Source organism: Triticum dicoccoides, chromosome 6A, assembly GCF_002162155.2.
Source record: "Triticum dicoccoides isolate Atlit2015 ecotype Zavitan chromosome 6A, WEW_v2.0, whole genome shotgun sequence".
In the NCBI taxonomy this organism is placed as follows: Eukaryota; Viridiplantae; Streptophyta; class Magnoliopsida; order Poales; family Poaceae; genus Triticum; species Triticum dicoccoides.
The window spans coordinates 419537128-419548420 of record NC_041390.1 but is presented as its reverse complement, the minus strand read 5'-3'; positions in this window follow the sequence as shown (position 1 = coordinate 419548420).

The following is an 11293-nucleotide window of genomic DNA, read 5'->3' as shown; positions in this document are numbered from 1 at the left end:
ACCCCAGCTGGTTCTTCGTCCCGCGCGCTCCGCGCACCCATGGAGGCTCGAGCTGCGCTCATCGCGGCAAACGAGTTCCTGCGCTACCATCCCGTCGACGACATCTACGAAGAATGGCTCGACCGCGTCGCCGAGCTCGTTCGCGCCGCAGGGGGCTCTCCTGCGCCGTCCGTTCCGCTGCAACGCACCCCGCCCCGCGTGGGCGACGAAGCTCCGGGGGCGCCCCAGCCGCCTCCTCCTCAAGAAGGCGCCGTGGCTCCAAGGCGCGTGGCCCCTGGGCGGAACCCGCTCCGTCAGGTGCCAGCGCGGCAAGAGCAGAGCTGCCAAGAAGTCTCTCGCTCACAAGAAGCTGCCCGGGCGCTCCCTGCTCCAGCACGTCGCGACCATGCTCCTGCTCCCGCACGTCAAGACCCCGTGCTGCTCCCAGCTGCAGCTCGTGGGGACATGCAAGACCAAGCTCTCCGTCACCCAAGGCCTCCCGTGGCCACAGCAGGCTGCCGTGCCTTCACCACCGAGCTACGCAGCGTCGCGTGGCCCGGCAAGTTCAAGCCAGACCTGCCTCCTCGTTATGATGGCACGGGCGAACCTGCGGAGTTCCTCCAGCTCTATGAGCTGGGCATCGAAGCGGCCAACGGAGACGAGAAGGTCATGGCGAACTGGTTTCCCATGGTGCTCAAGGACGGGGCCCGCACCTGGCTCCTGAACCTGGCTCCAGGCACGATCTCCTCCTGGGATGAGATGCGCACCCGCTTCATCGCCAACTTCCAAGGTACTCGCGACCGGCCACCCGCCGTGAGCGACATGCGCCGCATCAAGCAACAACCCGGAGAGACCCTGCAGAAGTACATCCAGCGCTTCAACAACGCACGCCTCAAGATTCCCAAGGTGACCGAGGAGGCCATCATCTCAGCCTTCTCCGACGGCGTGCGCGACGTCAAGATGAAGGAGGAGCTGGCGATGCATGAAGACTTGTGCACTTCCTTGGAGCTGTTCAACTTGGCAACCAAGTGCGCCAGGGCTGAGGAAGGGCGTCTCTCCCTCCTCGAGCTGCCTGCCGCAGACCCAGAAGAGAAGAAGCCCAAGGCCAAGGATGTGAAGTGCAAGGGGGTTGCCGTGCTCGCGGCAGAACCAGACACCAAGCAAGGCAGAGATCAGCCCGAATCTTCCAAGGGCAGTCGGTACTGTGTGTACCACAACCTCCACACCCACAACACTAACGAATGTCAAGAGCTCCGAGCCGTGCGAGAAGGAAGGATCGGCCGTCGTCCCGACCGCGGTGACCGAGGCTACGGTCGAGGAGGAGGAAGGAATGCAGGACACTGGGAAGACCACGGCCCGCGCCAAGGGTGGCGCGATCAACCTCGCGAGGATCGCTGGCAAGACCCACCTCGCGAGGGAGACTGGAGGGATCAGCCTCGCAAGGATCGCCCGCAAGGCAACGCAGGCCTCCCTCCGCTACCGCCGCAGCCAAGGAGAAATGAGGACCGCCATCAGGACGAGGGGGCTGGGGGCTTCCAGGAGCCGCGCGCGATCGCCTGCATCCTGGGCGGGGCTCAAGCCCCAGCCTCTCAACGCATCTTTAAGCAGTTCGCCCGCGAAGCGAATGCAGTCCTCCCGAAGCTCGAAGCCACGCGCCCTCTCAGGTGGTCGGCGTGCACCATCACGTTCAGCTCAGCAGATCAGCTCAAGTGTGCGGCCACAGCCGGAGTCCTCCCGATGCTTTGTTCCCCAATCATCAGCAACATGGTGGTCACCAGGACCCTCATTGATGGCGGGGCAGGGCTCAACGTCCTGTCCGTGGAAACATTCAACAATCTCCAAGTGCCCTACAGCCAGCTTCAGCCAACCAAGCCTTTCTCCGGAGTCACCGACGATTCCACGGTCCCGATTGGGCAGGTCCGCCTCCCTGTCACCTTCGGGGCACGCGACAACTACCACACCGAGCTCATCGACTTCGACGTCGCTCACATTCGCCTGTCGTACAACGCCATCCTTGGGTACCCAGCGCTATCCAAGTTCATGGCCGTAACTCACCACGACTACAACGTCCTCAAGATGCCAGGAAGTGGCGGAGTCATCACGGTGCCCTGTGAAGAGAAGGACGCGGTGTGTTTCCTGGAACGAGCCTTTCAGGCCGCATCACTGGAAGACCCGGATCGCGGAAGCAGGAGGCTTCCCGAGACCGCCCCCAAGAAGAAGAAGACATCGTTCGGCCCGGCCCCTCAGGAGGCAGGCCCCTCAGGGCCCGCGCCTACCCAGGGGGAACCTCCTTCCATCGCATAGGAAAGCGCGCCCGATGCCCTCCTCAGGCAGGGCTCGGGGGCTCTCCCCTGGAGGGCCACCGACCTGGCTAAGGTCACGAGGGAGGCGCTTGGGCACCACATGGAGGCGTGTTTTGAAGCACGTTTCCCTCAAGAAGGAGTAATGCAAGGAGGGCCAGACCCTCAGGAGTTCGTCAGCAAGGCCATTCAGGAGCTACAGGAGTCAAGAGTCATGAAAGGCGGCCGCCGCCTACCAGCTGTGGCTCCTCATCCAGGCGAGGATGGTGGGATGCGCGTCTGCATCGACATACCAGGGCTCAATCGAGTCGCCTCTCTGGAGCGCCTCTGGCCCTCGTGAGTGGGGCGCTGCAAAGGTCCACCCCACAACTACGTTCGCATGCCTTACGGCTTGCCGAACGCGGCTGCCACGTACCAGCACCTCATGAGGGGCATCATGGAGGCTCAAGAGGCCAGGCGTTCCGCAGCCCTGGCGGAGATGGAGATGGTCCACAAGGAGCCACCAGCACCTCCGGAGCCTCCCGAGGCCCCTGGGCCTGGGGGCTCGTGGATCGGCTTCCGCAGCCCACCGAGTCTGCTACACCAACACTCCTTCGTCCTCAACATCATCAGGTGACATCTTTCAAGTTTCATTTCTAGCTGGGAGCGCCCCCCAGGGCTGCATTATTCCCAGGCCGCGTGGGTCCGTCCCTGCGGCATGTATCCCTTTTATTTCATGTTGTTAGCTTACTTTGTTGGGGGCGCCCCTCGGGCTGCATCATCCCCAAGTCGCTTGGGCCTGACCCAGCGGCATGTATCCCTTTTGCGTTTATTTCCGGCTATGCGTTCGACCCACCATGCTTGATTATTTGATGCCGGTCCATGGCACCTCTTCTTCTCCATGCCGACCACTTGCATGTTAAAGGGGGTACCTGAGCATCGCGACTCAGGGCTCTTATTGGCTCTCCAGCCCTCACCCTCTGGCCTTGTCCACGGCACCGCGGCCTGGCATACCAGCGACGGCTGAGACCAGCTCGAGGGCCGGGACCCGAGGACATAGAGTGCCGGCATCTAACCAAATTTGCAGGTACACATCACAAGATAAGGCCCAGTGCTAGGCGCAACCCGCCTAGAGGTAGGGCCCCGTGAGTCCCGCGCTGGCTCACGGGTTCCCAGATACACCTCGCCAGGCCCTACCGTGCCAGCCACGTGTCAGGGCGGGGCTATACACGCCCCGGGGGATCCTCTCGGAGGGGAGCCCCCTCCCACGTACCAGTGGAATCACCATTCTCCGTGCTGGCTGATGACACTGCCGAGGAGCGGCTATGCCCGTACACATACGGAAGCGCTATGCTCCGCGCTGGTGATAAACAACTGAGGGTGGCCCCCGGGCCGCATCAACCTCAGGGAGCCCAGAGCTCAGTGTCTAGCCTCATCGTAATGCCTCCCCTCGGGAGTGCCGCCCGAGGGGGCTGGGCACGGGGGCTGCGCCTGGGTCATGCCCAGACGCACGCCACCTAGCCAGGCCCCCCCGGGCCTGGTTCGTCGCGCGTCTCTCCCCGAGCGGAGCCAAGGTAGGAAGGCCGTTTGAGCGTCAAGGGGGACTCCTGAGCATCGTGACTCAAGAGCCTAACTGGTCACGTAGCCCCTCACTCCTTAGTTCCAAAAGGCTAACGATGGTTGAGGTATGCGCGCGGCCGGGCTCTGCAGACGTAGAATGGTAGATCCACCCACATCACACCTCCCTACTTGCTGTTCGTGCGCCAAGGGGGACTCCTGAGCATCGCGACTCAGGAGCCTAACTTGTCACGTAGCCCCTCACTCCTTGGTCCCGTCCTGGTTTCCGGTCGGGGCTAACGGCGGCTGAGGTATGCGCAGGGCCAGGCTCTGCCGGCATAGAACATAAGCAAGTAGGAAGGAAAAGTATAAATTTCAAGGAATTCAAAAGAAAATATCACAGTCCACACTGTTATATCAATGCCAAACGCAAGTTTAAACGCCTCCCCGAGGCATGATACATGTGCAGGAATTAAAGGCAAGACAGGAGCCACAACGGAGTCACTTGTCGGCGGTGGAGCAGCGCGGAGTGGGTTCGCCTCATGGAGCAGCGGGGTCGGTAGCGCCTTGCTTCGGCTTGGTGCTGAAGGCCCGGAACTTCCCCAACAGAGCCTCGGCATGACCCTTCACGGCCTCAGCAGCGGCAGCGGCACGCTCGTCGCTTACTGGCTCCAGCAGGCTGTCGAGGTCGACGCCGGGATCGTGAAGGTAGATGTGGGTGAGGACCCGCGTCAGCGCTGCAGAAGACAGGACACGAGCCTCGGCCTCGGCCGTGGGACCAAGGCCAAGGGTGACATCTTCAAGAGCGCAAACCAGGAAGGGAAGCAGCTTGGCGGGGCCGTCCTTGGCACCAGCCAGTGGGCTCTCCAGGCCGCTGTCGTAAAGCGTCCTCAGCGAGGAGCGAGCCTTCGCCTCCATCTCCATGAAGGCCACGCGGTCCTCGGCAAGAACTTGGGCCTTGTCGTCCAGCTCGACCTTCCTCACCCCCAACTCCTGCTCTAGCGCGCCTAGGCGGTCACATCACCTCCTAAGCTTGACCTCCCTCTCCTTGACGGCCGCCTCGCGAGCCCTCACACCTTCTTCCTGCTCTTGGCGAAGGCGGGCCTCTTTCGCGAGCTGGTCCCGCAGGCCTTGCAGCTCGTCCTCCAGCGCCTTGCAGCGACCACGGACGTCGACCACCTCCCCCAGGGCTGCGTCATGAGCAGCCTTCGCCTCAAGGACGGCCTGCCTCTCCTCATCGCAAGCCGTCGAGGCCTGGACCAGCGCCGCCCGAATCGAAGCGTCGGAGCGAATCCATCCTGAAGCCAGCTCCAAGTGCCTGGCCACCAAGCGAGGGTCAGCGCCAAGAAGATCCTGCCGTAGCCGGTCCAGCTCAGCAGCAGCACGATCCAGAATGGTAGGAGGAGTCGAAGAGACAGCAGTCGGTGGAGTAGGAGGAGAAGGCGGCAGCGCGACCACAACATCCTGAGGCGGAGCCTGCTGCGCCCCAACAGCTGTAGTGGCGGCAGCAGGCAAAGGCACCTCGGGAGTCACTTGGGCCATGGGGGCTGAGCTCGCCCCAGCCGGCTCAGCCAGGCCTCGCGAGGACGACCGGGCAGGAGAAGCCCGTGCGTCGCGGTCACCTTCCTTCGCGGGCAGAGGCGCTGCTACGGATGGAACCTCAGGAGCTCCCTTCGGCTTCTTTGCTGCGGGCGCCAGCCTATCCAAGAGATATGGACGTCAAGCCTCAGTAGCAGAACAAGAAATAAAGACAAGAATCAAGCGCTTATGGGTCGTTGCCAGTGAGCTCAGGCAGCCTCCAGCCAAATTTGAAGCCTAAAAGCCGGCTGGAAGGGTCAACCTTGGGAAGCTCGGGAGCCGAAGGCGCGTCTGCGGTCCGCCTCGGGGCCGGGGCAGACCCGTGGGAGATCAGCTCGGTCCTGTCCTTCTTCGGGATCGGGGGCAAGCTCCCGCCGCCCTGCTCGTCATCATCCTCGTCGTCATCGCTCGGAGAGAGGCGGAGAGCGCGGGACCTGCGCCAGGGGAGGGGAGCCCTCGACTCTCCGTCAGTCGCCTCGGAGTCAGGCCCTTTTTCCCACTCCCCTCCTTCCTCCTCTTCGTTGGAGTCGTCGGAGGACACGTCCATCGATTCCCCGGGAGTTTCCATGGGCACGGGCCCGTCCCTGTTGAAGACGGGCATGGACTCCACTACCTGCTCCCAGTCGTCGCGGAGGAACAAGGGTGTAGGAGCGCCCTCCAACCTCGCCACATCGCCCCCGACCAGAGATTGGAGGACCGCAGCCAGATCTTCCTCGGCCAAGGCCGCGGGGCTCGGATGGGGCCTCCACATCGGAAGTGAGTACTGCCGAAGCGGAGCCAGCTGGTGCTCTAGGAATTCCCTCAGCAGCGACGCGCCGGTTAGCTTCGCCGCCGCCAAGTTGGCCGGCCTCAGATCTGCGTCCATCTTCTCCAACACCAGCTTCGCGCGGGGGTCCGCGAGCTCCGCTCGACCCCAGTCGCTAGAGCTCGTGGGTTGCTTCGTGGGCAAGATCAGCCGAGGGTGGATGCGCCCAGCGTCTGCCAAGACCCACTTGCTCCTGAAGCCCTCAATCCTTTTCTTGGGGTTCGAAATGGCAATGGCGCCACCGTATGCGATGAAGCTCGCGCACGCGGAAGCAGGGCCGCGAGAGGTCCGGAGGTACAAGTAGTGGCGCAGGAAGGCCACTGAGGGTTGCACCCACACGTGAGCCTCGCAGTAATAGGCGAAGATTGCCAGGAGAAGGACAGAGTTGGGGTGGAGATACACAATCCTTTTCCCAGCAGCAATGGCGCTTACAAAGAACGGATAGAAGGTGCTCCCTTGGCCCTCAGGGGTGGCAGAGCCGGCCTTGAACACCTTCGCCCCATCGATGCCCTGCGCCGCCACCATCCGGCGCAACTGGGCGAGGCTCACCTCCGGCACGTTCGGCGAGTCTAGGGAAGACGAGTACCAAGCTCCGGCCGGGGACTGACGAGGCGCCATGGCTTCCTAGGTCACGCGGTCGGAGTAGATCTAGAAATTTTGGAGGAAGGAAGGAGAGGCGCAAGAAAGGGGATCTGAGCAGCAACCGGAGAAAGCAAAAATAGCAAAGCCTAGGCAGATGCCGCTCCCTTATCAACTCGCGCGGTTGCTGAGGCGCCCACGTCCAGTCAACCGCCACGCGGCACCCAAGGCCGCAGGCTGTTAGGGCCCGCGGCGCTTCGCTCTTGCCCTTTCGCCTCCCTGCACGGCCAAGTCCGGGCGCGCCTTGGGCCCGGGGGCTACTGTCGGCATTCTGGGAATGGGGGTCCCCAGACTTGCCTGCCTGCAGCCTGCGGCGTGGCTCAAAAGGGGGCCCAGCATGGCCTGTCTTCATCAACACAGATCCAAGACCCTCGCGAGGGGCCAAGCCTCGTGGGGCGGACGACATGGAGCTTCCTCAGGCACGGCCTCATCAGGCTGGCTCGCGAGGAGGCGGAGAGATCAAGGCGGGGTACCTCACGAGGTGCCCATGACGCAAGCCATGACGACCAAGGGTGCCAGGCGGGCGCCAGCCCGCGCAGTGTCTTCCTTTCCTCTTTGGTGCAAAGGGAGCAAGCGCAGGCGAGAGCATCAAGCAAAGGCACCCGTTTCGGTGCAACGAGACTAAGACCAGTCCAACGGCAGGGAGGAAGTCATTGTGGAGCCCAAGCCAGCGTCACCACCGGAGCCTTTGGCAGGCGAGGACCAACTTTAGTCAGGATAAGTGTACCAGATGTTCCCCTTCAAAATGGCCAATTGTTGGCGCCCTTCCCGCTCAATATTTGGGAAGAGGCCCAGGGCCTTTGCCTATAAATAGGACTAGCCACCCACAGGGTAAGGGAGGGAGATCGGAGAGAGAATCGAGAAGAGAGAGAGAGAGAGAAGGGTGACTGAACTCCTCCTAGCAGTTCATCCCCTCAGCCAAGAACAGACCCTTGCGAGGATGTTCTTCCTTGTATTGCTCATCATCATCAGTCCAAGAGGCAATCCACCACACCACACACTGGAGTAGGGTATTACACCACAACGGTGGCCCGAACTAGTATAAACCCTGTGTCTCTTGTGCTGTTATTTCCATAGCTTAGATCTTAGCGAGGCGGAGGGGTGCAGGTAGGTAGAAGGCGAAATCTCCGCGCGCACCCCAGTGTTCGAACCTCAAGGGTCTACCGGAACCCGAAATCCGACAAATGAATTCAACAATATAACCATCACATAAAGCATTATTCTCATGATGCACAAGCATAGAAATTTTACTGCTCACCACATAAGCAAACTCAACAAAATAACTATCATGTGAGGCATAATCCAATTGAAAATTAAAATCATGATGAAAAGTTGCATGGTTATCATTGTTATTTATAGCATACATGTCATCACAATAATCATCATATATAGCAACTTTGTTCTCAAAATCAATTGGAACCTCTTCCGAAATAGTGGATTCATCACTAAATAAAGTTATGACCTCTCCAAATCCACTTTCATGATTATCACAATAAGATTCAACACCCTCCAAAATAGTGGGATCATTACTTCCTAAAGTTGACCCTCTTCCAAACCCACTTTCATCAATATAATCATCATAAATAGGAGGCATGCTTTCATCATAATAAATATTCTCATCAAAACTTGGGGGACTAAAAATATCATATTCATCAAACATAGCATCCCCAAGCTTGTGGCTTTGCATATCATTAGCATCATGGATATTCAAGGAATTAATAATAACAATATTGCAATCATGCTCATCATTCAAAGATTTAGTGCCAAACATTTTATAGACTTCTTCCTCTAACACTTGAGCACAATTTTCCTTTCCATCATTTTCATGAAAGACATAAAAAGATGAAGCATATGAGGCAACCTCAATTCCATTTTTTGTAGTTTTCTTTTATAGACTAAACTAGTGATAAAACAAGAAACTAAAAGATTCAATTGCAAGATATAAAGATATACCTTCAAGCGTGAACCTCCCCGGCAACGGCGCTAGAAAAGAGCTTGATGTCTACTACGCAACCTTCTTCTTGTAGACTCGTGTTGGGCCTCCAAGCGCAGAGTTTTGTAGGACCGTAGTAAATTTCCCTCAAGTGGATGACCTAAGGTTTATCAATCCGTGGGAGGTGTGGGATGAAGATGGTCTCTGTCAAACAACCGTGCAACCAAATAACAAAGAGTCTCTTGTGTCCCCAACACACGCAATACAATGGTAAATTGTTATAACATCCCAAAATTCTAAATTTTGTAATGTTATATTAATTAAGTAATATTGATTTCTTGTGTGATTTGCGGTGCGAAATTGAGTGTAAATTTGAAACTTTTGAAAGTTGAATGAGAGGGAATAAAATGACTTCCCAAAACTTTTAGCTTGCATTTATGATCTCCATGAATTCAATTTCATTTTATCACAAAACCCTGGAGTGAAGATGATATGACTTCTTCCATTCAAATAAATGAATGGGGTTTGAAAAGATTTGAATTCCATTTGGAACTATTTCAAATTTGGAAACTTTATGCAACTCAATGAGTTTCATGAGAGAAGATAAAATGACTTCTTCAAATGCTAAGAAAGAGAGTTGGAAGTTTCAAAGAATCAAATTGAAAGTCCTTTGAAGTTTTTCTGAAACTCAAATTTCAATTTGGAGATATTTGGTTCTTATTCAAATTATTTTTATCCAAAAATATAATATATGGAAAATAGGGTAAAATGATTCCCTACAGTAGAAAATTGGAGAAAAATGAGTTTGAAATTAATTTGGTATTTTAAAATATTTTTATTTGGTTTTAAAGGAACCAGCAGTACTGTTTGCATTATTTAAATTTTTACAGAATTTATTTGCTGCTGAAAGTATGTTCATGTTTTAGGAATAAAATTTCTGAAAATTTTGATATATAATTGCATCCCAAATTTTGAATTTGGAATGTTATACATAGGTCATTCATGCATATCATATTTTGGTGCATCTTGTTTCGTGATCCTCAAAATTCTAAGCAACTCAAAGACCCTCGAAGAGAGTTGGGGATTTCACCATTTTCATATTTGAGTTTTATCAAATATCAAAACGAGGATGATTTGTTTTATTATTTTTCTCTCCAAAATATTTTCATAATAAAAGATATGAGATGAGATAATATGACTTCTCCAAAATAAATGAAATATTGGAGGAAAAATATTAAAATCAAATATTTGATTTTATTCAGATTTTATTTCTATTTTATTTGCATAGGAAAAATACGTGTTTTTTAAAATTGCATATTAGGCCCAAATAAATGTTCACCTTGTCCGACATATTAGGATGGGGAAAACTTGTTTCGGGATTTTTGGAGTCTGTTTAGTATTCTTTTTCCTCGTTTTTCTGCGACGGAATTATTTTTTTAAAAAAGTCAACCGACCTACGGGCCGTGTCCGGCCGAGACTCCCCAGGCCAGGCCGCCTTATAAGCCCCCCGAGCCGCCCCGAGCGGCAGCCCACCCCGCCGCCAGCCCGCCCGCGCCTCCCAAACCCTAGCCACGCGCCGCGCCAGCCGCTGCCGCCGCCGACTTCGCCGGAGCCGCCGCCGTTTTTTTCCTCGTCGGTTTTTGGTAAACCCTAGATCTAGATCCGTTTTTTTTAATTCCCGGTTTATTTCTTTAGATCGGTTTTTTTGTTCGGTTAAATAGCGGACGTTCGTCCGTACGTTCGTTTTAACAAACGGTTTTTGCCGGTTAGTCATAGACAACGAATGTTCGTTCGTTAGCCAGTTCGTCCGTTTTTCCTTTTCTCAGGTTTTTCGCGATTATTTTCGATCGTGATTTCTGATCCGATTTTCATTTTAGTTTATCTTTTCGCTCGTTTATCGGAATCAGGCGATTCAAGCGCCTAGATCTTCGTCTCGAAACCCTCTTTTGTTTAACCAACTTGAACAAGATTTTGGTATTGTAAAAATTTGACTTTAGTTCAGATTAGTAATCAGATCTTGTTTCCTTTGCAGTTTGAGTTTCGTTGCTCCGTTTGATTTGATTCTTTTTGCAAACCAGAATTCTTAAGTTGAACTTTCTAGTTAGATCTTCTTACTTGAGTTTTACCTGTGCATCTCTGCTTGATTGCTTATGTATACTATTGTTTGTTTGCGATAGAACACCCGGAGTGCGAAGTGTGCTACTACGAGTCTTTAGGTTTCACAGATCATCAGCAAGGCAAGTAACACATTGATCATACTCTTTTCATACCCAGTTTTATGCATTAGTTCCAATCCTCAAACACTGCATGATTAGGAAGTGATTAACTTGTGGGTATTGGGAAGTAGATGATGAGGTAGAACCTATTAAATGTTTATTATCAAACCCTCGGGAGTTACTTCTACGTTATGCCTATATTGCTATGCTATCCTCGTAGACGTGGATTGGGTTCGAGTGTATCCATGACAGATGTGAGATTGTTAATTAATGGTTCAACTTAAGGTGGCAACTTTAATACACATCT